Below are 27957 nucleotides of genomic sequence, written 5' to 3'. Positions count from 1 at the left end.
TTTCAGGTTAGTGCTGCTTCTACTCTATATTGCTTCCTTGCATCTTAAAACCCTCAGAATTATTTTAAAGCCTTATTTTAATCTACAGATTGCTTCAGGACTACACAGTAACAAGCCAGATGCAACCGGAAGAGAGACCTCTTGTTTCCAACCCTCAGATTCATTTGAGTCTCAATTCCAACCACCAGGCCTTGTAAACCTTAACTGACTCTGGAGCTAAAAAGTTTAATTACTAGCATTCAGCCTCGGATTTATGGATATTTGCGATAGAGGAATAGAAGGTGTTCAGTAGAACAGAGGCCGACAATTTTTTTTTTTTTTTTTTCTGTAAACGGCCAGATTGTAAACATTTTAGGTTTTGTGGGCCATACATTCTCTGTCACAACGACTCAGTTGTGTGGTTCTGGCATGAAAGCAGCCAAAGAAGATTTGAAGATGAATGATCACGGCTGTGATACAATATGACTTTACTTACCAAAACAGGCTGGGGGGTGAGCGGGTGGGACGGATTTGGCCCTTGGGCCAAAGTTTGCTGACCTTCTGCAAGAGAAGACTTGGTCTCTGACTTACTCTTCTGTAGCACATTCCAGATCTAAGCAATATACTCTTCATTTGTCTTTGAAGAGTATATTGACATTCAGGTGTCTCCACCCACCTTAATACATAGAATTAATTTTTTTCAGTCAGAGACTTGATAGTCCTAATTAGGCGCTTGATTTGTGTGGGTCTCTTGTGTTGCTGTATCGTGCAATTTAATTTGAGCCGGTGAGGTAGGTCAGTCAAGGCAACAAAATAACAAACCTCAGAGATGAGGAAACTGAGGCGGAGGCACAGGGATAGGAGTCGGAGCCCTTCTTTGTCTATGGCGTGCCTGGGGCTGTGTGATGCCAGGTACTGTTCTTCATCATCTCATTTAATCCTCACAAGATCCTCGGGGACTTTTACTACTATGCCGGTTGTATAGATACATCCTCAGAAAGATTAAAAAATGAGTCTATTCTAGTAAGCAGCAGAGTTTCCCCTGTACCACACTGAATGTTCAATTCTTAGGAATAATCACCTGTTCCAGGGCAAGGAGGGCATATTCATAATCCGTACATGTTTAACTCCCGCACTTTCCTTAGTGCTCAGTAAATGTTTGTTGAATGTTAAATGAGTTTTTGATGGGATGACAAGATCTTTTCATTGTAAACGTTTACCTAATGTTCTTTTTGAAAATAACTGTCTGCGGGAGCAGTCCCACCTTGGCTTGACCCAAGCTCTCAGCTATTAGGTGCAGGATTTCCCCTTTAGTGTGAACGACGACGACGTCAGGCGCGGGTGGAGGGCCCCCCATCGCCAGCAACCTCCCCAGGCTGCGGCCCCTGCCACGTGACTTTGGAGAGATGGGCTCACTTGGGGCAGTTTCAAGCCTCCTCCTGGGCCCGTCCCGGGCCATCCCGGAGCCCCATCCCGTTAGGGGAGGAGGACAGCCGGAGCCGCTGCGTGTTGTCGGCCTGCAGGCCTGAAGGGTGGTGGCAACATTTCGGGTGGAATTGCCACAGCTGCGTCCGCAGTGAGGACGGGGCGTTCCCGCTGATCCAGGGCCGCCCCGTGTGACCAACTCCAAAGACGTCTTTACACCCGGACCTCTCCACTTGGGGACCAGACCTCAGTTCATCCTCAAGGGGAATCAGGAATAGAGAGAGAGGGGGACTTTGGGTTCTGACAAGATGGGGAAGACGCACTGCTTTCGGATTTCGTCAGGGGAAGCCGTGGAGGAGGTGGGTGGTAAATTCCTGAACTGAGGGGACGGCCCACCTCCGCCTCCCCTTTCAGGAGGCCTGGCTGCCTGCCGGGAGGGGCTGTGACCCCCCCCCCCGGCCCCCCATAACAGACTCACCGTCTTTGTATCAGTTTTCTGTCTGTAAATGAGGACATGGGATGATAATTTCAAAAGAGCCTGGGATTGAATGCTTGGAGGGTCAGGGATTTTTTTTGGGGGGGGGGGAGGTAGTGACCTTATTTTAAAAATTTAATCATTTTGACGACTTTATAATAGAAAGGATTAATTCTTTGTCATATTTGGTGTTAAATTACCCAGTTTTGGTTTACCTTTTGATTTTTTTGACAAAAGGAGCAATTAATGTAATTAATTCTAGAAATAGTTTCGTGATTTTTTACATTGCTTTCAAAGTTTTTTCTTTCCCCTACAGAGACCAAATATTCATGCATTATTCTTAAAGGTTTTATTCTTTACATTTAAGTTTTAAAATATTATTTTTTGTTTTAAAAATTTGAAATTAGTACACACCCATTTAAAAATTCAACTAGAATATATGTGTCTGTATATATATATAACTTTCATGAGAAATTAAAATGCCACATTTACACCCAGTCCCATTACCTTCTCCAGAGGCAACTAGTGTTAACAATTGATGTGTGAATTCTTCAGACTTTCTTTAAATTTGTGGCATATGCATGTGCACGTGTATGTGGCATTTATTTTTACATAAGTAAAATGCACACACACATATGTATACAAGAGCATTCTACAGCTTGGTTTTCTTCACACACTAGCTCTTGGAGTTCTTTCCATGCCAGCGCACTTAGCTGAACCTTATTCTTTTTAATTGCATGATATTACATATTATACATGTACTGTAATTTACACTTGACTTTTAAATTCATCTAAATTTTGTGTCAGTGAATGGTGTGAGATGAGGATCCAAATGTATTTCCCTCCCCCAAGCAGCTGATTTACCCAACAGCAACTCTTTCCCATGTATTGGGGTGGGGACATGTTTTAGTTTATAGTCTGCTTTCCAAGTCGGCACAGTGGACAGAACTTTCTAAAGATAAGGATGGCAAAATGTGTACGCTCCTCCACGGTTAGAAAGTGCGTTCCTGTATGGAATCGTATTTGCATCTCACGGTGACTCCGTGACACAGGAAGTTATTATTTTTTAAATTTTACACCCGAGCAGGTGAGGCATAAGGTGTAAGGGGTGAGGTCAATGGGCCGCCCAAGGTCACACAACTAAGTGTGAGCTGTGGCTTGAATTCAGGTCTGCTCACATCCAACTCTGAGCTTTCCTGGCACCGAGGCCAGGACCAGGAGTTTCAGCAGTTCAAAGCCATGAAGATGGTGAGCGCCTCTACCTTCCTTCCTTCCTCTTTGCGGAATGCTCTTCTTCCTTCCTTCTTTCAACAATTATTTACTGTGTGACAGGCGCTGTGCTAGGGTTTGCCATACAAAAGCTTCAGAACTTTCAGAAGCTACTTATTCTCAGCTTCAGCCTCTTCACCTGTATAATATCTATGAGGTACGTTTAAGCCCCATGATTCTATAAAAAAGGTTCTTCCAATTAACCAGGAAATCAAATTCAGCAAACCACCAATTTCCTGAAGCATTTTGTTTAAAACTAAGGGTTTACTGTACTATTTTGAGAACTTCTTAGGATCCCAGCAATGGAAGAGATTCTGTACAATCACTTGTTCTGTCTGGCCTCTTGTAGATGATCGATAAATTTTTCAGGAGAAACGTTGCCTAGTCTTTCTGTCCCCCCCCATCCCCCCCTCATTTTTTTAAAAAGGTTTAAAACAACAAACATTTATTATTTTACAATGTCTCTGGGGCAGGAATCTGCGCATGACTTAGCTAGGTTTCTCTGGCCAGGGGTCTCACCAGGCTGCATCAAGTCTTGCCCAGGGGAAGGACCTATTTCCAAGCTCACTCACTGGCTGTGAGCAGGACTTGTTGGAAGATTCTGATCCTCACTGGCTGGTGGCTGGAAGCATTAATTCCTTGCTCTGAGGGCCTTTCCACAGGGCAGCTCCCAACGTGGGATACAACATGAGAACTGACTTCCTTTAGAGCAAGCAAGCAAGAGAAGGTGTGTCCAGATAGAAGCCACAGTTCTTTTGCACCTCACCTTGGAAGTGAGATCCCATCACCTCTGCCACCGGAGGCAGGAGCATTGGGGGCCTACTGACTTAGAGGCTGCCGACCATTGTAGGAATCTCTGTTCCTTAGCCAAGGCCTAGAGAGGATAAGGAACTTTGCTTATACAAGTAGCAGTGGAGGAGCTGGGGGACAGCCAGCTGTGGAGGTTGCTCTCAGCACTACTTTGCTCTCCTGCCTTGCAGTTGGAAGGCGGAGTGGACTCAGTCCTGTACTTAGAGGACAAGGGGTCGTGGGCTGCATGGGGAAACGTCTGACTTGGGCAGGCATCTCCTTTGCGAAATGATTAGAGGAAAAGCTTGCATTTGCTTAGGTATAGTAGGCTTTGCCTTAGAATTTGAACTACATGGAAATAGTAATGATTTTCCAAAAAAGGAGTGCAAAAGAATGTAGAGAAAAGTGCACCTCCCACACATCCTTTCCCCTGGTACTTTACCTTCCCTCTTCAGAAGCAGTCCCCCCTACCATGTTCTTGGGCATCCCTCCAGAGATATTCTATGCATGCACAAGCTGGTGAGAAGAGCCCTTCTTCTTCTTTTTAAATACACACATAAGAGTAAAATGTGGACACACAGAATGGGAGATGATAAGGACTCATCTAGTAATTATAAAAAACAAGCCAAAAAAATCCTACAAATCAAGAAGAGACAGATGACCAACCAGATAAACCAACAAGAAAATGGACTAAAGACATTTTACAAAGGAGGAAAGCCAAATGGCCACTAGACACACACAGTGATGCCAGACTTCACCTGTCCAAAACCACAATGATACACTAGCGCATCCCACAGGACGGCGAGGATGTGTAGGGTAGAAAGCACCAAGAGTTGGTGCCCACAGTGTGTGAGTGCCTCAGTTTCCCCATGGCTCCATCAGCACATGGGGTTGTCACTGCATCTTGTTTTAGCCACTCTCACAGGTGTCCATTCTAGGTTGTTCCTTTAAAAAAAATTTACTGCTAAAATTTTTTGAAAAGCAATGAATATATATCATGTGGAATTTCTGTTTCTTTGTGAGAATAAGCAGATTTGATCAGAGCACTTTGATTTCAACTCTGACTTATTTGTTTCAGATCTTTTTTTTTTTTTTTAAGAAAGAAACAGGTGAAGCCCTTTGTGCATCCTTTCACATTCTGTTTCTGTTGGCTCAGAGGTGACAGCTTATTCTGAATTTGTTATCATTTCCATGAATATTTTAATGTTATTTCTATCCATAATAACATATAATACTGGTTTTCATGTTTAAAGCTGTATCTACATGTTAGCATACTGTACATATCATCAGGCAGCCTGTTTTTCTTCCCTTTTTTTTAATTCACATGATGTCTTTGAGCATTCTCTGTGTTAGTGTATATAGCTCTAGTTTATTCATTTTAATTACTGTATAGTGTTCTGTTGAACCACAGTTTATTTATCCATTATCTCGTTGATGGGTTTAAGCTGTCTCCGTTTTCCCCCTGTTACAAGCAGTACATCTATGTGCATCTGTAGGAGTGGAATTCCTGAATCAGATGTGTGTCTCTAACACACTAGCCCTACTCTTCAAAGGGCCTGTACCAATGTTCACTCCCGCTGCAGCATGTGAAAGGCCCCATTTCTTTTCTCTCCCTCTTCACCAGCACTTAATGTTGTTAGCTTTCTTCTGTTTGCCAATCCGCTTGGTGAGAAATGGTGTTTCAGTGGTGATTTAATTGGCAATTTCCTGATTACCAGCTTGGTTAAGCATCTTTTCATTAGCCACTGGGTATCCTCTTGTGAAAGGCACATCCACATCTTTTGTCCATTTTTTCAACTAGATTGCTTGTTTGTCTTACTGACTTGTAAGAGTTCTTCATATATTCTAGATTTGCATCCTTTTTCACTTGTACAGATCACAAATATCTTCCCTCAGTCTGCACAGTCTGCAATTTGCCTTTTAACTTTGCTTAAGATGTCTTTTTTAGATAAAAGCTATTAATAACAACATAGTCAAATTTATCAATCTTTTTCTTTATGATTTGTTCTTTTTGTACCTAGTTTGAAAATCCTTCCTACTCTGAAAACGTAAAACTATTCCCTTCTATTTTCTTCTAAAAGTTTTGAAGTTTTGATATTTTTTTCACTTAGGTATTTAATCCATGTGTAATTACTTTAAAAAAAATTTATATTAAGGATCTACTTCTATTTTGTTTTTCCAGATGAGATAACCTATTGGCCCAGTACCATTTATTAAATAGTTTATTTTTTCTTTACAGATTCAAAATGCCAGTTGTGTCATATATTAAGTTTACAGATATGCCTGGGACTGTTTCTCAACCTCTGTCTGTTCCTTTTCTGTTTTATTTTGTTTTGTTTTGTTTTTGCCCCTTGTGCTGCTACCACATTCTCTTAAGTACAGTAGGTTAATAAACATTTTTAATATTTGATAGGCTTGTTGCTGTTCCTCATTCTTTGTTTTCAAATTTGTAGCTGTTCTTGGCCTTTTGTTCTTCCATGTTCACTTTTTGATCAGTGTGTCAAGTTTGATCTAAACCACCAGATACAGAGAACTGTGGAGAATCTGTGCATAATTGACATATTTATGATATGTGGTCTTCTCATCCATGAATGTGGTCTAATTTTCCATTTATTCAGGCTTTCTTTTATGCCTTTTGATAATATTCTGTTACTTTCTTCAAAGGGTCTTGACATTGTTAGAGGGAAACTTGTCCTTTGATCGGGATTTCTGTGAGGAAGAATTTTCCCCAAGAAAACTTTCTTCCTTCACCCACTTCACTTGGGAGAGATACAGTCACTCATCTGGTGTCAGATTTGCAAAGACTAACTCAGTTTAGCTCTATCCTGTTTTCTTTTGGGGAATAAGAAGCCTGTAGTGAGCAGGCAGTTTTCTTGTTCCTCTAAAGTAAGCCGTTTTTTTGCTGAAAGTCCTGTTGAATATAAGTTGTGACAATAGCATCCTTCTCTCATTGCTGACCCCAGCGAAGAAGTTTCAACATTTTTTCCATTAAGTGTGATGTTTCCTATAGGTTTTTTGGTAGATACCTTTTATTTCTAAGTTGCTAAGAATTTTTATCATGAATGGTTATTGAATCTTATAAAATTATTTTCTACACTTATTGAAATAATTGTATGCTTTTTCTCCTTTATTCTGTTTACAGGTGAATTAATTGATTTTTTACTTGTAACTAAATTTTGGTGTGATTTAAAACTTACATAAAAATTGATTTGTACAAGGAATACTCATAACCCTTTACCCATGTTTACCAGTTGTTTACATTTTGCCTAATTTGCTTTATCATTCTATATATTCACATACATATATATATACATATACATATATGTTACTTATTTTTTCTAGAACCATTCTAGACTAGATTGGAAATATTATAAATCTTTACCCCTAAATACTTCAGTGTATATTTACTAAGAACAAAAACATTCTCATATAAAACTGGAGTTCAATAATCAAGTCAGGAAATTAAACACTGATCCCTACTGTTCCTATATGTGAATGTTAAACCAACCTTGCATTCTTAGAATAAACCACTATGACATGACATTTTATCATTTTATCTTCAATATATGTCATTGGATTTTATTGGTTTTCTTTTAAAAAAGAAAACATGTGTTTATGAAAGAACTTGGCCCTATAATTTTCTTTTTGGTAATGATCTTGCTCAGTTTTAAAAAGTTGGGAAGCATTCTCTTTTTTTTCCATTCCCTGAAAGAGTTGTAAACAATTGGTGCTATTTCTTCATTAAATTTTATAAAGAATTTACTCCTGAAGGAGAGAGAAATTTTTAAATTTGGGATTCAATTTAATAGATAAAAGACTAGATTTTCTTTATTTTTGTATCCATTTAGTAAATGTTTTTTTAACTGTCATTTAATCTAATTTTCTAGTTTCTTGTCATAAGTTGCTCATAATATTATTCTATTATCTTTTTAATATATGAGGATATAGAGTTTTGTCCCCTTTTTCATTCCTGATATTTTTATTTGTGCCTTCTCTCTTTTTTCCTTGATTAGTCTTACTATGGATTTATTAATTTTATTACCTTTTAAGCAACCAACTTTGGTCTTGCTGTTTCTCTTTTATATCTTTGCTTCCCATTTTATTAACTCTTATTTTTCTGTTTTTATTTTCTTCTTTTTGCTTTCTTTGGATTTAATTTGCCACTCTTTTTCTTCTCTTAACTTCTTAAGATTGATACTAAGAGCAGTGATTTTCAGCCTTTCTTCTTTTCTAATATATACCTTTAAGGCTATAAATTTTCTTTTAAACACAACTTTAGCAGCTTTGCATGGGTTTTGATATATAGTATTCATCATAATTTCAAAATACTTTCTAATTTCTATTAAGATTTCTTCTTTGACTCAAATAATGTAGCAGTTTGTTACTTAATTTCTAAATATATGTAGGGATATCTAGTTTTATGTAACTGATATCTAGTTTAATTTTACTACAGTCAGATAATATACTTTATATGACTTCTATGCTTTCACATTTTTTGAGACTTTCTTTATGGTAATATTGGTAAAGGGTGCAGGTGTACTTGAAAAGCATGTGTACTTCAGTTCTTAGGTGCAATATTCGAAATAAGCCAATTAGTTCAAGTTTGTTAGTCATATTATTCAATTCTTTTATATTCTTAGCAATTTTTTTCATCTTCTTAATCTATCAGCTAATGAGAGAGGTGTGTTAATATCTCTCTATGACTTTGGATTTGTCTGTTTCTCCTTTAGTTATGTCAGTTTTTGCTTTGTATATTTTTGGTCTATGTTATAAGCTATATATAAATTTAAAACTGTTAAATTTTCCTGATGAATTAACCTTTTATATATGGCTAAAAAATTCCAACCTGATAATCTTTTTTTGTTGACTTTAATCGGATTTCATTTTTGTGATATTTTGTGACTTATGTTTTCCAATCTTTTTCTTAGTATTTTTTTTGCATTCCCCCTAATTCCTCTTGGGAAGTTGATTGCCCCAACTTTGTTCCTCTTGCTGGTTTGGAATTCCTCAAATATCTATTGATCACAATCACAACTACCTCCTTTTTTGGTATAATGGTAAACAACTCTAGCTTTACTTTTTAATAAAAAAATTAGATTTTAGTTGTATTTTTTCATTCTCCATAGTTATAATTGATATTCTATCCATTTCCATACTCATCACTTTTTTTTCTTGCTTGCATACCATAGTTTATCTTTGGGTTTAGTTTCATTTTCTTATTTCTTGCTAAAGAATATCTTACAGTGAGAATCTGTAGGGGTATAAGCAGTTAATCTTTGTATATCTGAAAAAGTTTTTATATCACTTTCATTGTTAAATGGTAGTTGAGCTCAGTATAAATTTCTTGTTGATGCTTAATTTTCCGCAGCACTTTCAAGATATTACTCCATTGTCTTCTGACCTTTATTGGGGCTGATTTGAAATTTGCTGAGTGTCTAATTGTTATTTCTTTGTGAATAATTTTCCTTTTTATCTTGTGGCTTTTAAGAGTTTCTCTTTATCTGTGTGGTTCTACAGTTTCACTATGATGAGTCTAGATGTGTATTTATTCTAGAGAGTTGGAGAACACCTCTCTCTCTCTATATATATATATATATATGTGTGTGTGTGTGTGTATACTTTTTTTCTTACTGGTGTCTTACTGGTGAATTATTCAGTATTTCCTTCTAATTAGCATTTTTTATAGTGTCCAGTCTAGAATTGATCTTATTTATTGAGTTTTTTTTAATGAATATATTTTTGTATCCTGGCCTTGGAAAGTTAACTCTTTTCATATATACCTGTTCTTCCTTTATTTCTTCCCTCTTCATATTTTCCTGGTCTCTTAAAATGAAAATTATTATTTCATTTGTGTCTTTTTGCATTATAAACATATATTTTTAAATTTAAAAAAGTCTTTTCTAGGCTGTTCCATAAAATTGATTTAATCATAAATGAATTCACATTTATATCCTTGATTTCATTCTCATTAGATTTCTTCTTTGGTTGGGGATTTTGGTTTGTATACTTATTGTTAGTGGGAAATTTTTGTTTATGCTTTCTCTCTCTCTCTCTCCACCCCACCCTCCCATATTTTCCTCTCCCTATAGTGATTTTACAGTTGTTCAGAGCCGTTGTGATCCAGACCTCTAGTCCTTAGCCATTTCTACTATTTCAAGGCTTTCTTTTCACTGTAATATTGGGGATATCATATTCACTAAATTTGACTGAGATTCTTTGTCACAAAACCTTTTCCTTGTCTTCCTGTCTCCCTAGCCAAAACCCCAGTTTGTCAGCAGCTTAATTTTTCAGATTCCTTTCATCCCAGCTCTTGCCTTTCTCAATGAAAATGACTCTAGTTCCCCTTTCACATGGAGCACTAGTAATGCCCTCATTCTGCAGGAATGAAATTCTGGATCATCGCTACCTGCAGGCCTGTGGTTTCAGCTGCTGCTCACCACTTTTTGTTTCTATTACGGGGTGATTATTTTGAGGCCAGTTATTTTGCTTTTGTTTTGTTTCTTACCTGACATTGCTATGTCTTTGCAACAAAGGGGTGTGAGACACCACATGAACTCACTGCACTGGCTTGATCAGAGTTCTATCCTGTTCTTGAAGAGCTCCTCATCCTTCTTCCAGTCAATGTCACCCTTACGGTCATGTAGTTCTGCATATGGCCTTGATGCTGGGCCTGGGTGATAATAGAAGACTCCTTCTACTCACAGCTCCCAAAGGATTTCCTGCATTATCTCTAAGGGACCTTTGCCTGGGAAAGGAGGTATCAGTTGCAAAGGCCATAAGCGTTCCCTGTAAGGGTGGTCCTGGAGGAGAGGGGGCCATGGGGGATAAGCAGTGGGCTTCTTCTCCAGGCTGCTCTGCTCCACTAAACTTCCCACAGAAAAACAAATTTTTAACTGCCAGAAACACAAATGTGGAAATGTTGAAAGAACAAGGAATTAGTTGCCTACATTGTGTCACTTTTTTATATTTCTTATGAAACTATAAAAAACTCTCAAAAATTCCCAATTAGAAAATAGAAATGAAGAAACATTATGAACCTTTTTTATGTAATTGACTAGAATACAGAGTAGAATTGGAACTTAAAATTTCTTCTATAGTTATTTTATATTACTTCCTCCTAATGAATTTCCTTAAGGAATATTTGAGAAAAACCAGCACATTTAAATGATCTAACGTGTATATTAATTGGTTCATAACATTTCTTAAATAAAAAATTTGTAGTGAGTTTGAATTATAACTAAATCAGTACATTGTATAGAACTCTTTAATTGGAACAAATCTAGATCAAATTTTTTTTTCCAGGATAAAGCTGGACGTAATGGCCGGTTCAGTGTAGACTGTCTCTTTATAGCCTGTTAACACAATATAGAGGCACATTCAATTTTGTGTGCACGTGTATGTGACTACAAGGGGTTAAAGACCCAGGTTCTCTTAATTCTGAGAGCATGTGGTGGCCAGCCCAGAGCCAGATTGAGCCATGTTAATTTCCCAGAAGATTTCAAAGAATTATCTTTTGAAAAGGGGAAGTTTGGCTAATAAAAACCAGGATAACCTCCGGCAGTCACATGGAGAAGAATAGAAACAAATTACTCCTGGCTTGTTCGACATTGTTGCTGGGGGCTTTCTCTGGCCAAACCATACTGCTTTGTTTTTCTTTACTCCAAAGAGGGAAGTTATTTCAGTAATGTCCTGGGAAAGGCAGGAGTACAAAGTTGTGCCAACTGTTCATCTGTGTCCTCTTTCTTAGGTTCAGCTCTTTGGGAAGCATGTGAGGACTGTAAGGGCTTTGGTGCCATCAGGTCCTGGGTTTGGATTCCTGTTTTGCCACTGACATCCAGGAAATCAGAGAAATTTATGTTTCCACTCTGAGCTTCAATATCTGCATCTCTTAAAGAAGATAATTAATGCCTACCTCATGGCCATGATGGCGAAGATTTGGATATGATAAGGGCTGTGATGCACTTGGACACAGTAGGTGCTGAAAAAAATGCATAGGGATTCCCGGATTCCCCTTGTGGGATCAGTGCCTCTCTTCCTCTCTGACAGTTCCTGAAACCTCACCTCTCTTGTAAGTAGGTTCTTGAAAGCTGGAGCCAGATGACTGATATAGGTTCTGTGTGAAGATTAAGGAATTTGAAAATAAAATATTGGTTATCTATCGGCTGTATAACGAATTACACCCAAACTTAGCAGTTTAAAACAACCATTTCACTGTGCTCACAGCTTCTGTAGGTCAGGAATTCAAAAAAAGCACAGCTCCACGGTGCTATGACCTCAACTGGGAGAATTCAAAGGCTGAGAGAAGAAATCCTGTGCAGGTATCTTCACTCACATTCCCCGCCCAGTGAGGCCCTCATATTAGGAGCACCTATACATGGCATCTCCATGTGGCTTGGGCTTCCTCACAGTACAGCGGCCTTTACTGTATGGCAACCATGGGTCTGAAAGCAAGTTTCCCAAGAGAACCAGGCAAAAACTGTAACACTTTTCTTGTCCTAACCTTGGGGGTCACATAACATCATTTCTGCTGGGTCTCAAACCCCTCCAAGTTCAAGAGGAGGCAACAGGCTCCACCTCTCGATGGGAGGAATGTCAAGATCACATTGTAAGAACACATGAAACGGGAGCTTTTGTTATAAACTCTTTGGAAAATACAATTTGCCACAGGGGTGAGTCAATAATAAGTCCTTGAGATTTTTTACTGGATCTGATAGGAGTGTGAAAGATAGAGTTGAGGAGAGAATATCTACAATGCCATTGACGCAGTGATTCAGGTTGAAATAATGAATGGACAGAAGGGAACGTAGAGAAGTAGACATTGGGATAGGGTCAGTCTCATGCAGGTGATGAGGAAGAAAATAAAAAGGGGAAAGAGGAGTCAAGAGACTCTGAGGTTCTGAGCATGGATGCTCAGAAGGGAGGTGCTGCCATTACCTGAAACAGGGACGTCACAGAGAAAAGCAGGAGCTCCCTCGTCCCTCTTTACTCACCACAGACTTGCTCATCTTCCAACAACTCACATGTATAAGTCTCAATCTATTTTGCATGCATGCCCTTTGCTTTTCACGGATCTGCATGTTAGCTCAGATCCTGAGGTCTCAGTAAGTCCCTAAGGGGCTGGGATGATGACTCTCTGAGAGATGACATCAAGGGCTATAACTGGAAATGAAGCCGTTTATGAATCAGGTTTTGAATCAAGATCCTGTGTTAACTAAGCTTTCCTATATAACTAAAATTCCAGGAAGAAACAACTGCCCATGTGGAGCTTCTGCAACACGTTTTAATACCATCGTGAAAGGTATGATCCAAACGTTCCCTGGGGAAGGATCTCGGGTTTCTTTTGTAGCATGATCTGTCCTTGGAGATCAGGCCCTTAGGAGAGCCATACTTGATCACATTTTCAAGGCTCTGCTGGCAGTATCCTCTTCTTCCCTGGTCTCTGCTATCCAGGGTACAGAGATGGTTTAAGTAACTTCATTCATTCCAGAGAAGCTTAACTTCACTTCATTCCAGAGAATTTTGGGTTCACAAGAGATGTCAAAAGGAAGTTAGTTATAAGATAATTTTAAAACATTCTAAATGAATGCTATCCTTCTCCTAGTGGCCAGGGGAGGCTAAGCAGTTATTCCAGAGAAACTGCCCTTGCTTAAACATTTCAGGAACTGGCCTTTAGGAATTGTTTTTGAAGTCACTCCATGAAACCATCATCATTATATACTTTTTTTTGACCCCAGATTGCCTTACCCACTTTTATTTGCAAGTGACAGGGATTAACTCAATTTAAGTGAAAAAGCAAATTTATTGGTTCACATAACAGGAAAGGTTAGAGCAAACCAGCATCAGGTATGGCTGGATTCAGGGGTTTAAATGGTATCATCAGATCTCTGCCTCTTTCAGTTCTTTCTGTCGGTTCAACTCATTGTGTAACACTACAGATGGCTTCCTGCATGTGCCAAGGAGGAAGGCTACCAGCAACCCCAAGACTACGTCATCCCAGTTTAGTAACCTCAGGGAAAGGAAGGCCTGCTCCCCACTAACCTCCCCTTCCCCATTCCCACCCTTGTTCTTATATCATTCCCAGGCAGGACTCTGATTGTCCCAGACTGAGCCACGTGTCCATTGCTGTGGCTTGGAGGGAAAGATTTGTTACTAGGAAAAAAAAAAAAAAAGCAGGCAAAGCACATGCTCTGGGAAGACAAAAATAGTAGTGGCTAGTGGCTGTTTCATCTGCTTTGCTTAGCATTCTTGACACTGATTAACCTTTAATTGTTCCCAAAACCAGCCCTGGGAGCTTGTTAGAAATGCAGATTCTCAAGATCTATCCCAGCCCTACTGAATCAGAGCCTGCAGTTCAGCAAGATCCTTTGGTGAGTCTCATGTACATTGAATTTGGAAACAGGTGGGCCAAAGGAGAAAGGCTGGCCAATGGTTCTGAAGGAGCTTTCCAAAACGGAGTTTGAGAAGGTTCTGCACATGGCAGCATGATTGGAACAGGCAACCAGCATGCCCAGGCTAACACCACAAGGAAGGAAGCAGGCCTGGGCACCGCACTGGTGCCCCAGGCAGGGATGCAGACACCATACCGCAGCCTGAGGTCAGAGGTATGCTGAGTGAAGGAAGTGATGTTGATTCTGCATTTTGAACGAGGCACCCCTTGAGCTCCCTGAGCACAGCACCGGGAACCTGGGTGGTCCAAGTCTGCGGAGATGCCTTCAGTGGCTTCTACAGAGAAGAGAAGAAAGCTTCAAGGCAAGAATGTCAATTCCAGGGCTATTATAGTGCAGGCAAAAGCTGACATGACTTTGCTCTCTCCCTTTTTTTAACATAAACCTTTTTGAAACAAAATATTGAATACTACTGTCAGTCATTAGAATGATTCTGAAATTTAGATCCTATCTAGTTGCAAATAGAGCCACTTCATGCATAAGAGTTTATGCAAAACACAATCATACCTAGACGGAATTTGCCCTTTCCCCAGCGCATTAGTCATAGGAGTTGGATGCAGAAATTAGGTAAATTCTCGGTCAACTCAATCAGTTCCCCTCTCGTTTACTTATTTTAAATCGAGTATTTCTGTAAGAAGTGCTGCAGAGATGAAAGCCAATGGAAGTGTAATTAGATAGAAAGTTTTAGAGGACTCAAGATCTGGACCAAAGACTGGAATTGCTTCCTGCTGTCTGTCTCGAGGCCATGAGGCCTTGGAAACACAACACTGGAATGCGACACAGGCTATAATCCAAAGTGACGGAGAGCAGATTTCTCTGGGTCTCCAGGCTATGCTTTCCTTTCAGGGATGGGTCTTCCAAACAGTGTCCTTCCCATGTGTGTATCTGCTCAGGTTGCCACACAGTCCAGAGACCTCGGGAGATGCTTTTGCATGCAGAGTTCTACCAAGTCGTAGAGCGTGGGGTAAGGACATAGTTTCCAGAATCAGACCCACTGGGTTTGAATCCTTTCTTTGCCACTTATAGATGCATGATATTGGGCAAATTACATAACTTCAGTCTCCTCAACTATAAGATAGGGTTAGCAAAGGATCATTGTGAGAATTAGATGAGAAAATGTGTATGAAATGAGGTGGCAGAGCACGTGTCTTTTCCCAAGCACCTGGCACAGAGGAGGTATCGACTCTGGATGTTAAAGCACTTAAGCTCCCTTCACAGAGCATGGAAAGCACTTAATTCACAGTAGCTGTTATTGTTCCCTAACCTTTGTTCAGTTTTGTATGATACTTTCCTTCAAGATGCTGCACGGTCAGCATCTGCATTCCATTCACATATGATGAATATGAATTAACATTAACTCAGTCTTGAGAATTTCATGACATACGTTCTTGAGATAATTGGACACACTCTGAGGTTTCATCGAAATGTGGAGTCCTGAACAAATTTACAATTCACAGTATGTAGTTATTGGTCTTGATCACATTAGGAAGAAGGTTCTGGCACCCACACTCATTCTTTAAGGTCCCTGCGGCTCCTCTTGTAAATAACCTCTTCCTGTGCACAACCAAACAGGACTTGGGGGACTTGAGTTCGTGATTCTCTTAGAGAGATCCCTTTATTCCCTTTTGTTATTTTTAGTACTGGGCCTGTGCTCACTTGCAACAAGTATTTGGGTTCCTGGCTTCGGTTAATTTTTCCTTTGTTCATCCTACATAGTTGTTGAGCACCTCATCTGGGACAGTCAGGATGCCATGCACTGGAGAGAGATAAAAATGCCAGCTTTAGGTGACCGCTTTCCCCTCCAGCCTCTGTCTCCATCACTCCCTTAGCCGCATTTGGGAACAAGCATGTAGGATGCTATCCATCTTCCCTTTACTCTATACAATCTCTTCCCTTCATGGAAGACTGGAAGTCTTTCCCACTGGAAAGACTATAAGACTATCCCCAAACTATACCTGTGTCCTGAACTCTTTTCCAAACCCAGGACTCACATCCTCAAGTCTGGTGGACACACTCACTGGCTGTTGGCTGAGCCTCATTCTCAGGGCCTTTTGAGTATCTCTTTTGTGAATTAAAACCAATTTCACTCCACCAAAATTTTTGAAGGGCCGTGAAGATCTGTGTTTGGGTCTGTTGGCTTATTTGTTTCTTCAGTGGCAGTTTTTCCTAAGAATACCTTGGCCCTTTCTTCTTTTTCTTAAATTTTTTAATAAATTTATTTATTTATTATTTTTAGCTGTGTTGGGTCTTCGTTTCTGTGCGAGGGCTTTCTCTAGTTGCGGCGAGCGGGGGCCACTCTTCATTGCGGTGTGCGGGCCTCTCACTATCGCGGCCTCTCTTGTCGTGGACCACAGGCTCCAGACGCACAGGCTCAGTAGTTGTGGCTCACGGGCCCAGTTGCTCCGCGGCCTGTGGGATCTTCCCAGACCAGGGCTCGAACCCGTGTCCCCTGCATTGGCAAGCAGATTCTCAACCACTGCGCCACCAGGGAAGCCCCGGCCCTTTCTTCTTTACTGATGTGCCCAAGCAAATCACTCCCCCTAGGACATTCTGCCCCTCTCACTTCCCTGCCCTCATCTGTTTGTTAATGTGACCCATCCTAAAAGGTTCAGTTCAAATGTTTCTCTGAGAAGCCTCTTGAGCACAGTTTCACCTGCACCAGGATCATCTCTTCTCAAATTCCCTGGAGTCTGCATGGCCCGAATGACTCCAGGTTCAGGACTCTGAGTGTTCGTGTTGGGGTTATCTGGGTGCTAGTTCCACAGCCCCCCTTCCCCTTTGGGGAAGCCCAAAAGGGCAGGGGGACATCCTGCATCCTGCATCTGTCTCATAAAGCCTCTAGCAAAGTTTTCATTAGCTGGATGACCATAGGCGACTGACTTACCCTCTCTTCCTCTGTAAAAAGGGAATCTTGTTACCCAACCTCACAGAATATTTCATCTAACAACCTGGCTCAGGGTTCCCCATAACTCAGTGTTAGATATGTTTCTACTTTCCTTGCTCACTCTTTGTGCTTCTTAGATGTTCAACGCATATTTCCTGAATGAATGAGTTAATTAATAAATGCATGAATCAGATGGTTTTCTATTCCAAAGTGCTCACAGCCCTGATGATGTTTATCTTCATTGATGCTGAGGACATGATTATTACGTAAAAGACTGTAACTATGGACTAGTTCTTCCATTTCTCCCTCTCGGGCATTGTTTAGGACTTGGGGTAGGACAAAAGAGTAATTCAACATATGTAAACACTGGCTGTTATTCTTTTCAACTTTTGCAAACCTGATAGTAGAAAAAGGCTATTACACTGTTGTTTTAATTTGCATATCTCTGATTACCAGTGATTTGAAGTACTCGTGAAAAAGCAACAGAAATACGTGTTTTAAACCACTTGAAGGCTGCTGAGTACTTCAAGTACTCAGGCACATGATTTAGAATGGCTGGGCATGCAGGCTAATGCAGTCAAATTCCCACCACTTCCCAGGTTGTGAGGTCACACAGAATGTAGTAGACCAATTGTGCAGCCAGAGAAGACTGGTGTTTCAGCAAGGGCATCTCCCTGGCAAGCCCCGGGAATGCATATGTGGTCCTCTGACCTGTGCTGTGCTTTGTCACTGTCAGAAGCCATGGCCTTCCATCAAGACCCCCCTCCTTGGAAATCTCTCTCTTGTTCTCCCACCAGTGGTAAATGAGTTCTTACCTCAATGCACTGGGAGAATGCTTGAGCCTGTCCCTCCCACCCAGAGTCTGGACTTCACTCCTCAAGATCCAGGGAATGAGTGACCACCTTCCCTCAGTCCAAAGCCCACCTTTTAGGTGCTCACTCCCATGTCAGGACAGACTTCTGCCCAATGTGGATGAAAGTGAGAGCAAATACACTGTCGCACTGATGGGACTCCACCCGCCACCTGAGGAGTCTTGCCTTAGCTTTGTGCTTCTCGTGGAACAGCCTTCACCGTAAAATGACCGGGCCATTCAGTCTTGGATAATCCTACCTGTGGGGCTTTGGTAGAAGGTCAAAACGGGCTTCAGCAACTCCTGTCTGGTCTCTTTTGGGAATCGTGCTGCCCAAAGTGATGATCGGCTTCCTACATCCTCCTATTGTCTGCTCCCAATTTCCTGTGAGCCAGCACTTGGAAAATAAACTTAAAAACATATCAACTAAGAGCAGAAAATAAATTTCAGAGACCATATAATCTAAACCCATTTTTAAGAAAGTAAGGAGAGAATGTGCCCACCATTGAACAACCTTTTACATGATTACGCACAGCAATTTGACTTTCCTATTCTGAATTTGGATCTTTGCTATACCTTTGCCTAACCCAAGTCCCACTGAAGTGTTTTTTCCTAATATAAGGGAGCAGAGATGAATTCAGACTTCACCATGTCTAGATAAATCACTTCACTATAAAAGATGTTGGCTTTTCCCTGGCTTCTAATGATCAAAATTATACACATGCTGATAGATAGACAGGTAGATAGAGATGGATGTATGCATGTAGGTATGTATGTATGTATGTTGGACTTCAGCCAGGTTCCACAGGTACACGTGTAAATGTGCACCCCATTCTTCATTGTCATTTCTTGTAGTGATTCAGTCAGGCAGGAAGAAGCCAAGGTCAGCATGGGAACTGGATTCAGAATGCCTCTGAGGAGGGTTATCACCTGCCCATCTTGAATGATGGGGACAGAGGTACCAAAGGCTGTGGATTTGAGGACTGCTATCAGCCCGGTGCTGTCATTGACCCTCTCTTCCAGGTGATTACCATGTAGCAAATCAATCAATAAACAGTTATCATGTGTCTGTTAAGTACCAGGCACTGACGGCCTCTGAGGGAAATGCAAAAAAGAACTGAAATTTACCTTTATTCACGTAGAAAGAGAGCTGCTAGAATTTAATCAATTTTTAAAATTATTTATTTATTTATTTATTTATTTTTGGCTGCGTTGGGTCTTCATTGCTGTGCGCAGGCTTTCTCTAGTTGCAGCGAACGGGGGCTACTCTTTGTTGCGGTGTGTGGGCTTCTCATTGTGGTGGCTTCTTCGTTATGGAGCACAGGCTCTAGGCACATGGGCTTCCGTATTTGTGGCTCGCGGGCTCTAGAGTACAGGCTCAGTAGTTGTGGCACATGGGCTTAGCTGCTCTGCGGCATGTGGGATCTTCCCAGACCAGGGCTCAAACCCGTGTCCCCTGCATTGGCAAGTGGATTCTTAACCACTGCGGTACCAGGGAAGTCCCTAGAATTTTATCAATTTCATGTAAGGTAGTAAAATGTACACCTTAAAACACCTTTCTATGACTTCTGATAAGTAGCCAAGTGAGGCACTTTACCCTAATAATTAACTGCCTGGGTTGAAATTCTGACTGTGTCACTTACTAGCTGAGTGGCCTTGGCCATGTTAACACCTCTGGGTGTCAGTTTCCACCTCAGTAAAACAGGGTCAGAGTAGCTACTTTAGCGTCTGCATAGGGCTGCCATGAGTATTCAGTGATGTAATTCATAAAAAGTGCTTCTAATGGTGCCTGGCACATGGAGAAAGTGCCCTGAATGTTAGTTACAATCACCATTGACCTCCCTTCTGGCTGTGAATGTCCAGGTCCTTGGCAACCCTGACTCAGAGCTTAACAGTGAGGGCCAGCAGCACAGGAGGCCGTGGGTGGCAGAGGAAGGGAGAGCTGGTCTGAGGCAGGAGGTCAAGGAGCTTTTGGGCAAGTTCCACCTGGGAGTTCTTGGGTTTTTTTCTGTTGTTGTTGTTATGAAAATGTTCATACACACAAAAGAGTGGAGAGAAATGTTTAATGGATGCTTACCAACCCATTTCCTGGATATGACAGTGGTTAACATTTTGCCATATTTATTTTATCTATTTAAAAAAAATTTCACTGAAGTATTTTAAAGTAACTTAGAAATATTACATTTCACCCCTAAATGCTTCACTGTGTATCTCTGAAACATAAGGACATTTTCTTCCAGAAGCACAATATCATTGTCCCACCTAACAAATCAACAAGTCCCTAGTCTAACACCCAGCCCTCCTGGAGTATTTCAAATGACCCTTTTGATTTCAAAATACACTGCTGGGGAGGAGACCATTCTGAAGCCAAGATACGAGTGGCTGTAGGTAGGAAAGAATGTTCCAGGTGTTAGGATAGGGAGGGGGACGTACTGTTGGCCACTGTCCCTCTTGTCCCCCTGGAAAAACATAGCCTGGTCTGAGGTCCTTTGTGTGACTGTGCTCATTCCAATTTGCTTCTTTCCAAAGGAGGAAAACATGTTTTTGAAGGCTGCTTGACAGACAGGAAAGATATTAATAAATGACATGCCAATTTCTTAATTTCACTTTGGCTGGATATATGATTGCTACTTCTGAAATACAGGCTGGTGACGGAGCTTCTCTTTTAAAGAAGATTTCTTGAGCTCTGAGTGTACGTTGGGTTGTCCAGCTGAACATGGCTGGTGGCTAGGGGCAGGATCACGCTGACCTGAGAGGAAGTAAATAAGGACACGTTCAAATGAAAACTGGCCCTAAATAAGAAGTGGAGAGTTTAATTTTGAGACTGTTTCTTGGGTGGAGATACCACAAAGGTTTGACTGAAAAGCTGAAAAGTTCTTTTTATAGCCCTGTTGCTCGCACATGCGAAAGCAACTTCGTCGACTGGACTTTCTACACTTAGCTTTTGTGCTGGGGCTGCTCCTCTATTTCTCCTTCAATCCCACATGTTGCTGGGTGGGAGCCATTCTCCACTGCCCTGGCTTGGGTGCCCTGGGCTTCCCAGTTCAAACCACTCTTCCCCTTCTCCTAGGAACAGGGGTGAGGGCTCTCCCCATCAGTCTATGAAATATGCAGGGACCCCTCTGGTCGGAGTGTTGGCCTGTGGTGTTGCAGGGTCGGGGCCCAGCCCCATGGTGCCCAGTAGCAAAGGCCATGGGCTCTGGAACAAGACTACTTACACTCAAAGCTGGCTTTCACCACGTGCTGCTGGTTCCCCTTCTCTCTAGGGCAGTGAGTAGCCCGTCTTTCAAATATGCTGTTTTCTTATATTTACACCTTTGTCAAGGTATTTTCATTTGCTCGGGGAAAGACTGTCCTTCCCCAAGAATGAGTGAATCACATTCGTATGTAATGAAGAAACGCTGCAACTACAAGTTGAGGGTGAATCTTAATACAAGATGGCCATGTGTTTCCTGCTAGGTGTTCTTAACTGCCTGGCTTATTTAGTTTTAGTAGAAGGAACTCAGTTTTCATCGCCCCTTTTTTTAATAGACATGTTTTCTCTTGCCTGTGGGGTTCATGTACTTAAAATAAAACCCCATGGAATCCCAGGTTCAAGAGAGAAAAACGACTGGTTATACAGAGGAGCTTTTTTATATGATCTGAAGGTCATAGCCAAGCATAAGCCAAATACAATTTTATTATTTAACAAGTAACACATCACTTATAAACCCCACTACTTGGATTTATAAGTAATATTGTACAGTAATCCATAAAATTAAAATAATACCACCAGCTATTAGCAGGTCATGAGCTTTGACTAATTTGTAAAATAGTGTTTGTAGATGCCAATAAGGACTTTGAAAGATGTGAATATTTAATTTTATTTATTTATTTTTTTAACATCTTTATTGGAGTATAATTGCTTTACAATGGTGTGTTAGTTTCTGCTTTATAACAAAGTGAATCAGTTATACATATACATATGTTCCCATATCTCTTCCCTCTTGCATCTCCCTCCCTCCCACCCTCCCTATCCCACCCCTCTAGGTGGTCACAAAGCACCGAGCTGATCTCCCTGTGCTATACGGTTGCTTCCCACTAGCTATCCATTTTACATTTGGTACTGTATATATGTCCATGCTACTCTCTCACTTTGTCCCAGCTTACCCTTCCCCCTCCCCATATCCTCAAGTCCATTCTCTAGTAGGTCTGTGTCTTTATTCCCATCTTACCACTAGGTTCTTCATGACTTTTTTTTTTTTTTTTCCCTTAGATTCCATATATATGTGTTAGCATACTGTATTTGTTTTTCTCTTTCTGAGTTACTTCACTCTGTATGACAGTCTCTAACTCCATACACCTTACTACAAATAACTCAATTTTGTTTCTTTTTATGGTTGAGTAATATTCCATTGTATATATGTGCCACATCTTCTTTATCCATTCATCCAATGATGGACACTTAGGTTGCTTCCATGTCCTGGCTATTGTAAATAGAGCTGCAATGAACATTTTGGTACGTGACTCTTTTTGAATTATGGTTTTCTCAGGGTATATGCCCAGTAGTGGGATTGCTGGGTCGTATGGTAGTTCTATTTTTAGTTTTTTAAGGAACCTCCATATTTAATTTTAAACCGAGCCTATTGACATTGTTCAGAAGTCTACTGAGTCAACTAGTCCTGGGCAGGAACCTCCTCAAACAAGAGGATGACAAGCAATGCCAGGGCACAGTTCCAGAAAGTTCTTTAAGCAGGTCAAGAGAGTACAGATTTTTCAAATGATTGAGAACTGGGAGAAAGTTCTGAGAGGTAGAGTCAGTTGTTTAAATCATTGGAAAAAGGGGATTTAAATAGCCTTGTGTAATCTTCAGCATGAGGAAAAAGAAGAGTGAATGAGAGAGAAAAGGATTTTCTTCCTTTACTTAGCCATAAATGAAAGCTGTATGTTTAAACATGAGCCATACAAATGAACTGCCTTATTGGTAAAGTCTGGTAATGATTTCGTTAAGCACCATTAGAATGGACGAAGAAGATACATGTAATCTCATTCTTTCCCTCATTCAAGGCTACAGGCGTCATAGTCCTTGGGACTCTTGCTTTTGGTCAGATGCCATATCACTGTAGCCACAGATTGGCTGTGAACCGAGTTGTGGACAGCCACTGAAGTTTTTGGTAGGATGGATCTTGACTTATATACAGGTACCAAAATTCCTTGCCAGGTCCTTGCCAGTCACTGTGGTAGATACTTCTATCTGTTCACCTACCATCTAGGACTTCCTCAGACTTCCTGTCTTAGGAAGCCCCAATTTGACTTGGGGTAGCCATATGGCTCACCAGAAACACTCTCATTCTTCATGACAGCTGGTGGAGTCCACATAGCACAGTTGGGCCCATGAGAAGTGGGAAGAAGTCCTTGGGAGTGTGTCTTTTTTTAAATGAAAAGGCTGAGCTTTACCAAGAGAAAGCTTCTTTTACCCTTTGTTCCCCACCTCACCCCCAGGATGCAGATGTCAAAGACACAGGTGACAGTCAGCAGATGAGTATGGAAGCCTGACCAGGGTAAGAATGGAGTGAGAAGCAGAAAGAAGGAAGAGATCTGGTCTCTGGGAGCATCACTGAGGCACTGCACCTGCCCTGGACTGTCACCTCCGAACCTCGTCCTGTGAGAGGAATAAAGCCTACTTCTTTAAGCCACTATCGTTTTCTGTTACTTTTAGCCAAATTCGTTCGTAAATGATACTGATCCAAAGAAAAGTTCTTCCAGAAAACCTGACCCAAAGTCACTTAGCAACTTATTAGCTGCTTTTTCTAGCAAACAGTGCATTTTCAGCCCTAAAAATCCAATAAAAAGGAAAACTTTACTGTTCCTTTTTCTTCCTTTTCAGATCAGGTAATTCCAGATATCAATAATATATCAAGTGTGTGAGGAGCAGAAGTTCTGTGCTTTTGACACTGTGTTACTTCATCCTTCTGTTATCACCATCTTAATGAAAAAAAGCAAGGTGACTGCAGTATTTCTGCTTAGTTTCTTTACTCTCTCCATTGCTGCCAAAGCCTTTCTGTAAGAGGCACCCAGAATAAGGTCATATTACCTTAATTCATATAGCATGACCTTGGCCACAGGTCAGGTAGAGTATAAAGAACAGATCAGATGTCATCGTGTATATTTCAGTGGCCTTCACAGCTGCTTTACCTTTCACGGGGAGGTGTGCTTGTCCTGAGATGCTCAACAACATCCTAAGGTGCATTCCATTGGCATGAAGGTTTGTCCAAAGTCCATGATAACTGGCCCGACTCATTCCCCAGTGTAAATGAGCCAGAGCTAGTCTCTTTCAACCTAAACAGTTAAACCGTGTTGTCAGATCCAAGATGAGAACCAGAAAGTATACCAGAATGTTTCTGTGGACATGGATAAACTCTTCATCTTTACTGACCATGAGAATAGCCTCAAAGGGGGGTGGGTATCACCTGAAGATAGAGTGCAGGTGACTATTCCTCAAGTCCTCCTGGAAGCCTTCACAGTGGTGCTACGTGTTGACTGTAAGTTTGAGGAAAGCCAAGGTCGATGGCGCCTGTGCTGTGTTGTCATGGTGTCTGTCAGCGGTGTCAGCTGTTACTCAAGGTGGTTCATCTGGGTCGTAAAGGCTTAAGCACTGTGGTCGTAGGAGTGGTCAAACAGGTTTTGCATGTCCAAAAAAAAAGCCAGAAAATAGAATAAAAGCCAAGAAGTGTAAATCCTAGTCCAAGGGGTCAAAGGTATGTCCAGGATATCCATAGGATCTCACCAGGGATTGGAGTAGAATTATTGATGCAGCAGAAGGTTTTGGAGCCTGCAAGTTGTTTCACAAGCAATCCTAGTGTAAGAATTCTGATACATTTCAAGTAAGCCCATTTTAAGCTCACCTTGCCAGGGAACCCCAGGGGGAAGAGACTAGCAGAGACTCTGAAAGTCTATGGAGCCCTGATCTGGACCTGCTGCCACCTCCTTGCTGCTCTGAGAGGCCCTTGTCCTAGAAATCCTGACAGTCACCCTGGGCACATGGAGAGTCACAGGATAAACCTGGAGCATTTTCTTGGACCATTAATTTTGCTTAATGATGTTTAGATAGCCAAGAACATTTTTATGCTTAAATAATATATTGTCTAGTATAAGGCAAAATTTGCATGAATTTTAAGGAGAAGCACAAGTCTTCAAAGAACTCGGCATTGTTGGTGGGTTATGTCAGGCACTCAGCTTCACTCTCCTCTGATCCTGCAGGAATGCTCTGGTGGAAAAGGTTTGAAAGCAGTAAATAGATGACAGCACTTTGCAAGGCGCAGAGCTCTTGTACAGATGTGATCTTTGGATTAGTCTCTCCTCAAGGAGGAGAGAGCCGTGTGTTGTCTTTCTCTCCCTTCCCAAGTAATACAGAAGAGAACAAGGAAAAAAGGGAAAAAAATTACTCAAGATCTGGTCCTCCAAAGACAACCACAGGTGACATTTGGGTGGACATCTTTCAGGGTGCCCCTTGATACATACGGCAGAGACACGTGGATTCCATTTTACACAAAGAGTGATTGTATCTGTGAGCTTCTCTGATGGGCAGGAAACTTTTAAAGTTTTCAGATCGGTTTGAGTTAGGTTGACTGAAACAAATTACCATTTCCAGATACCCTCTCATAGCAAACAATGTCACACACCACCGCGAATAGAGAGAACCTTTCACATTTACCAAGAGGCAATAAATATCATCTCTTGCGTTCTCTTTTAAACAACAACAACAAAGTAGGACAGGTAGGTGCTCAATACATGATTGTGGGATAAGTGTCCAAGGATGAAAGTTAAAGTGCCATCGTCCCCCAGGCCAGGACCGTGCAAGGGTGAAAGGCCCTCTCACGACTTCCTGGCTGTGCGACGGAACGACCGAAGCATCACTGTCCAGCTTCCTGCTGGGTTTCCCATCACCCACGGCCTCCGCGGGTGGGGGGATAAGCCCAGAGAGCCGAGCCCATCTGCCTGCGCTGACGCTTCCCGACGTGACACCGGCCTGCTGGGGTGGACGCGTGCCAGGAGCGGCCAACAGCAAGAGGCCCGAGCGAGGGAGGTGGGGCAGAGGGCAGAGAGCTCGTCCTCGGAGGTCCTGGTTACAGCTGCTGCCCGCATGGCGTGGGCGGAAACCCCGCCTGGGGCACAACTGCCCAGCCTGGGGGCGCGGCTGCTTTGAGCAAAAGCTTTGTTCTGAGAGTGACTTTACAAGGTGGTTCTATAAGCAGTGGCAGGACTTCAGATGGGGATAGCAGCCTCAAGCCTGTCTCCTGTGTGTTCTGTGTGCACCGCTGGAGGGTAGAAGCTGAGGCTGCAGACTCTGCCCTGACTTTCAGTGCCCCTTAGAGCAGTCTCCGCCCTACCCCATCTCTCTCTCCCACCCTCTCTCTTTAAAAATACCCGTCTCTTTCCCTCTCTCTTCCTCTTTCTCTCTCTCTCTCTCACATACACACACACACACAATGCTTATCCTACCCTGAGATCCATGAATGGGAATTTTAGGTGCCAGCTTTCCTTTAAGCTAATGCATATAAAAAGGGCCATCTCCTTAAGAGTAGCACATAAAAGTGGGTCCTGAGGGAAAAGGGGGAAACTCTAACTCCAAAGGCCTGGAAATTTACCAAGGATGCATAAGGACTAAGACACTGGCTTTTGAATCAACCTGGATAGGGCCTTAGCCATTCCATCTATAAGCTGTTAAGACCTTGGCCATCTTACTTAATGCATCTGTACAATGGGGAGACCACCTCAGAGGACAGTGAAGATTAAAGGCACTCACACACAAGCACTCGCGGAGTGCCTGGCCCAGAGGAATGCTCAGTAGGTGGCAGCTGGCTAGAAAAATCTACCTAAGGGCCAACCTCAGCAAGCCCCAGAATTCTTGGAGCTGGGAACTCAGCTGAATAAGGATGTAACCCTTGAAGCCTGCCCCCCCCCCCCACCCCATTCCTCAAAGTCTTCCTTCTGTGCCGGCCACGTGCAGTCAGGGCCACAATCCAGCACGCCCTCCACCCTTGTATTTTCTCTGTGTAGGTCTCAGCTCCCACTAACCTTTCAGCTCTCAAGCAACTAGGATTTATACTTGTATGTCCCTGTTTGAGTCCAGCACTGCACATTCATTAGTGAACCACTCTGTAGTGTAGCCAACTGGCTGAGAACACAGGATTTACATTCAGACAGAAATGAGTTTGAATTCCAGCTCTGCCACTAGTCACCTGTGCAAATGTATGCAAGGTTTTGTAAGTTCTTGGATCTTAGTTTCCTGAACAGTGGGATGGGAGTAATAATAGCATGTAAGGTTTCTTATAAGAATTAAGTTAGTAATAATTGTAAACATTTGTAAAGCACATGGTAGACACCTCGTAAATATTAGCTATTTTTCATTTTATTAATACTTTTATTATTACTGTACTTAAGTTAATTTAGTGCTGAAAATAAAACATGACAAGACTGTGGGTTTTGACCTTCATAAAAGAAAGCTGCAGCTTTTTATCCTTTGCACATGCCCAGGGTGTGCCTTGAATACAGAGAAAGGAGAGAGGGATGCCCGCAACTCTGGCAAAGCAGGGACCAGTCCTCTGTGACCCACAGGGACTCACTGCTTTGCTCAAAGCTCCTGTTGTTGCCTTGTGGCAAGTTCTGTTCTCCAAGACCATTGACTGACGACTGTTTATGATGCTTTTTGGGGAAAGACATTAGATCCATACGAGGTTAATTATTATTATGCAAAGGAAGAAACCCACGAAATATTCATAGTCCTTTTGGGTGGCATACATATTCATTTCTCTTTCTTAAAAATGATGCCTCGTTTTATTTATTTGGTAACTTCTTCACT

This window comes from Balaenoptera ricei, chromosome 1, assembly GCF_028023285.1.
Source record: "Balaenoptera ricei isolate mBalRic1 chromosome 1, mBalRic1.hap2, whole genome shotgun sequence".
NCBI classification, from domain to species: Eukaryota; Metazoa; Chordata; class Mammalia; order Artiodactyla; family Balaenopteridae; genus Balaenoptera; species Balaenoptera ricei.
The sequence above is the reverse complement of the archived record's forward strand: the minus strand, read 5'-3'. Positions refer to the sequence as shown.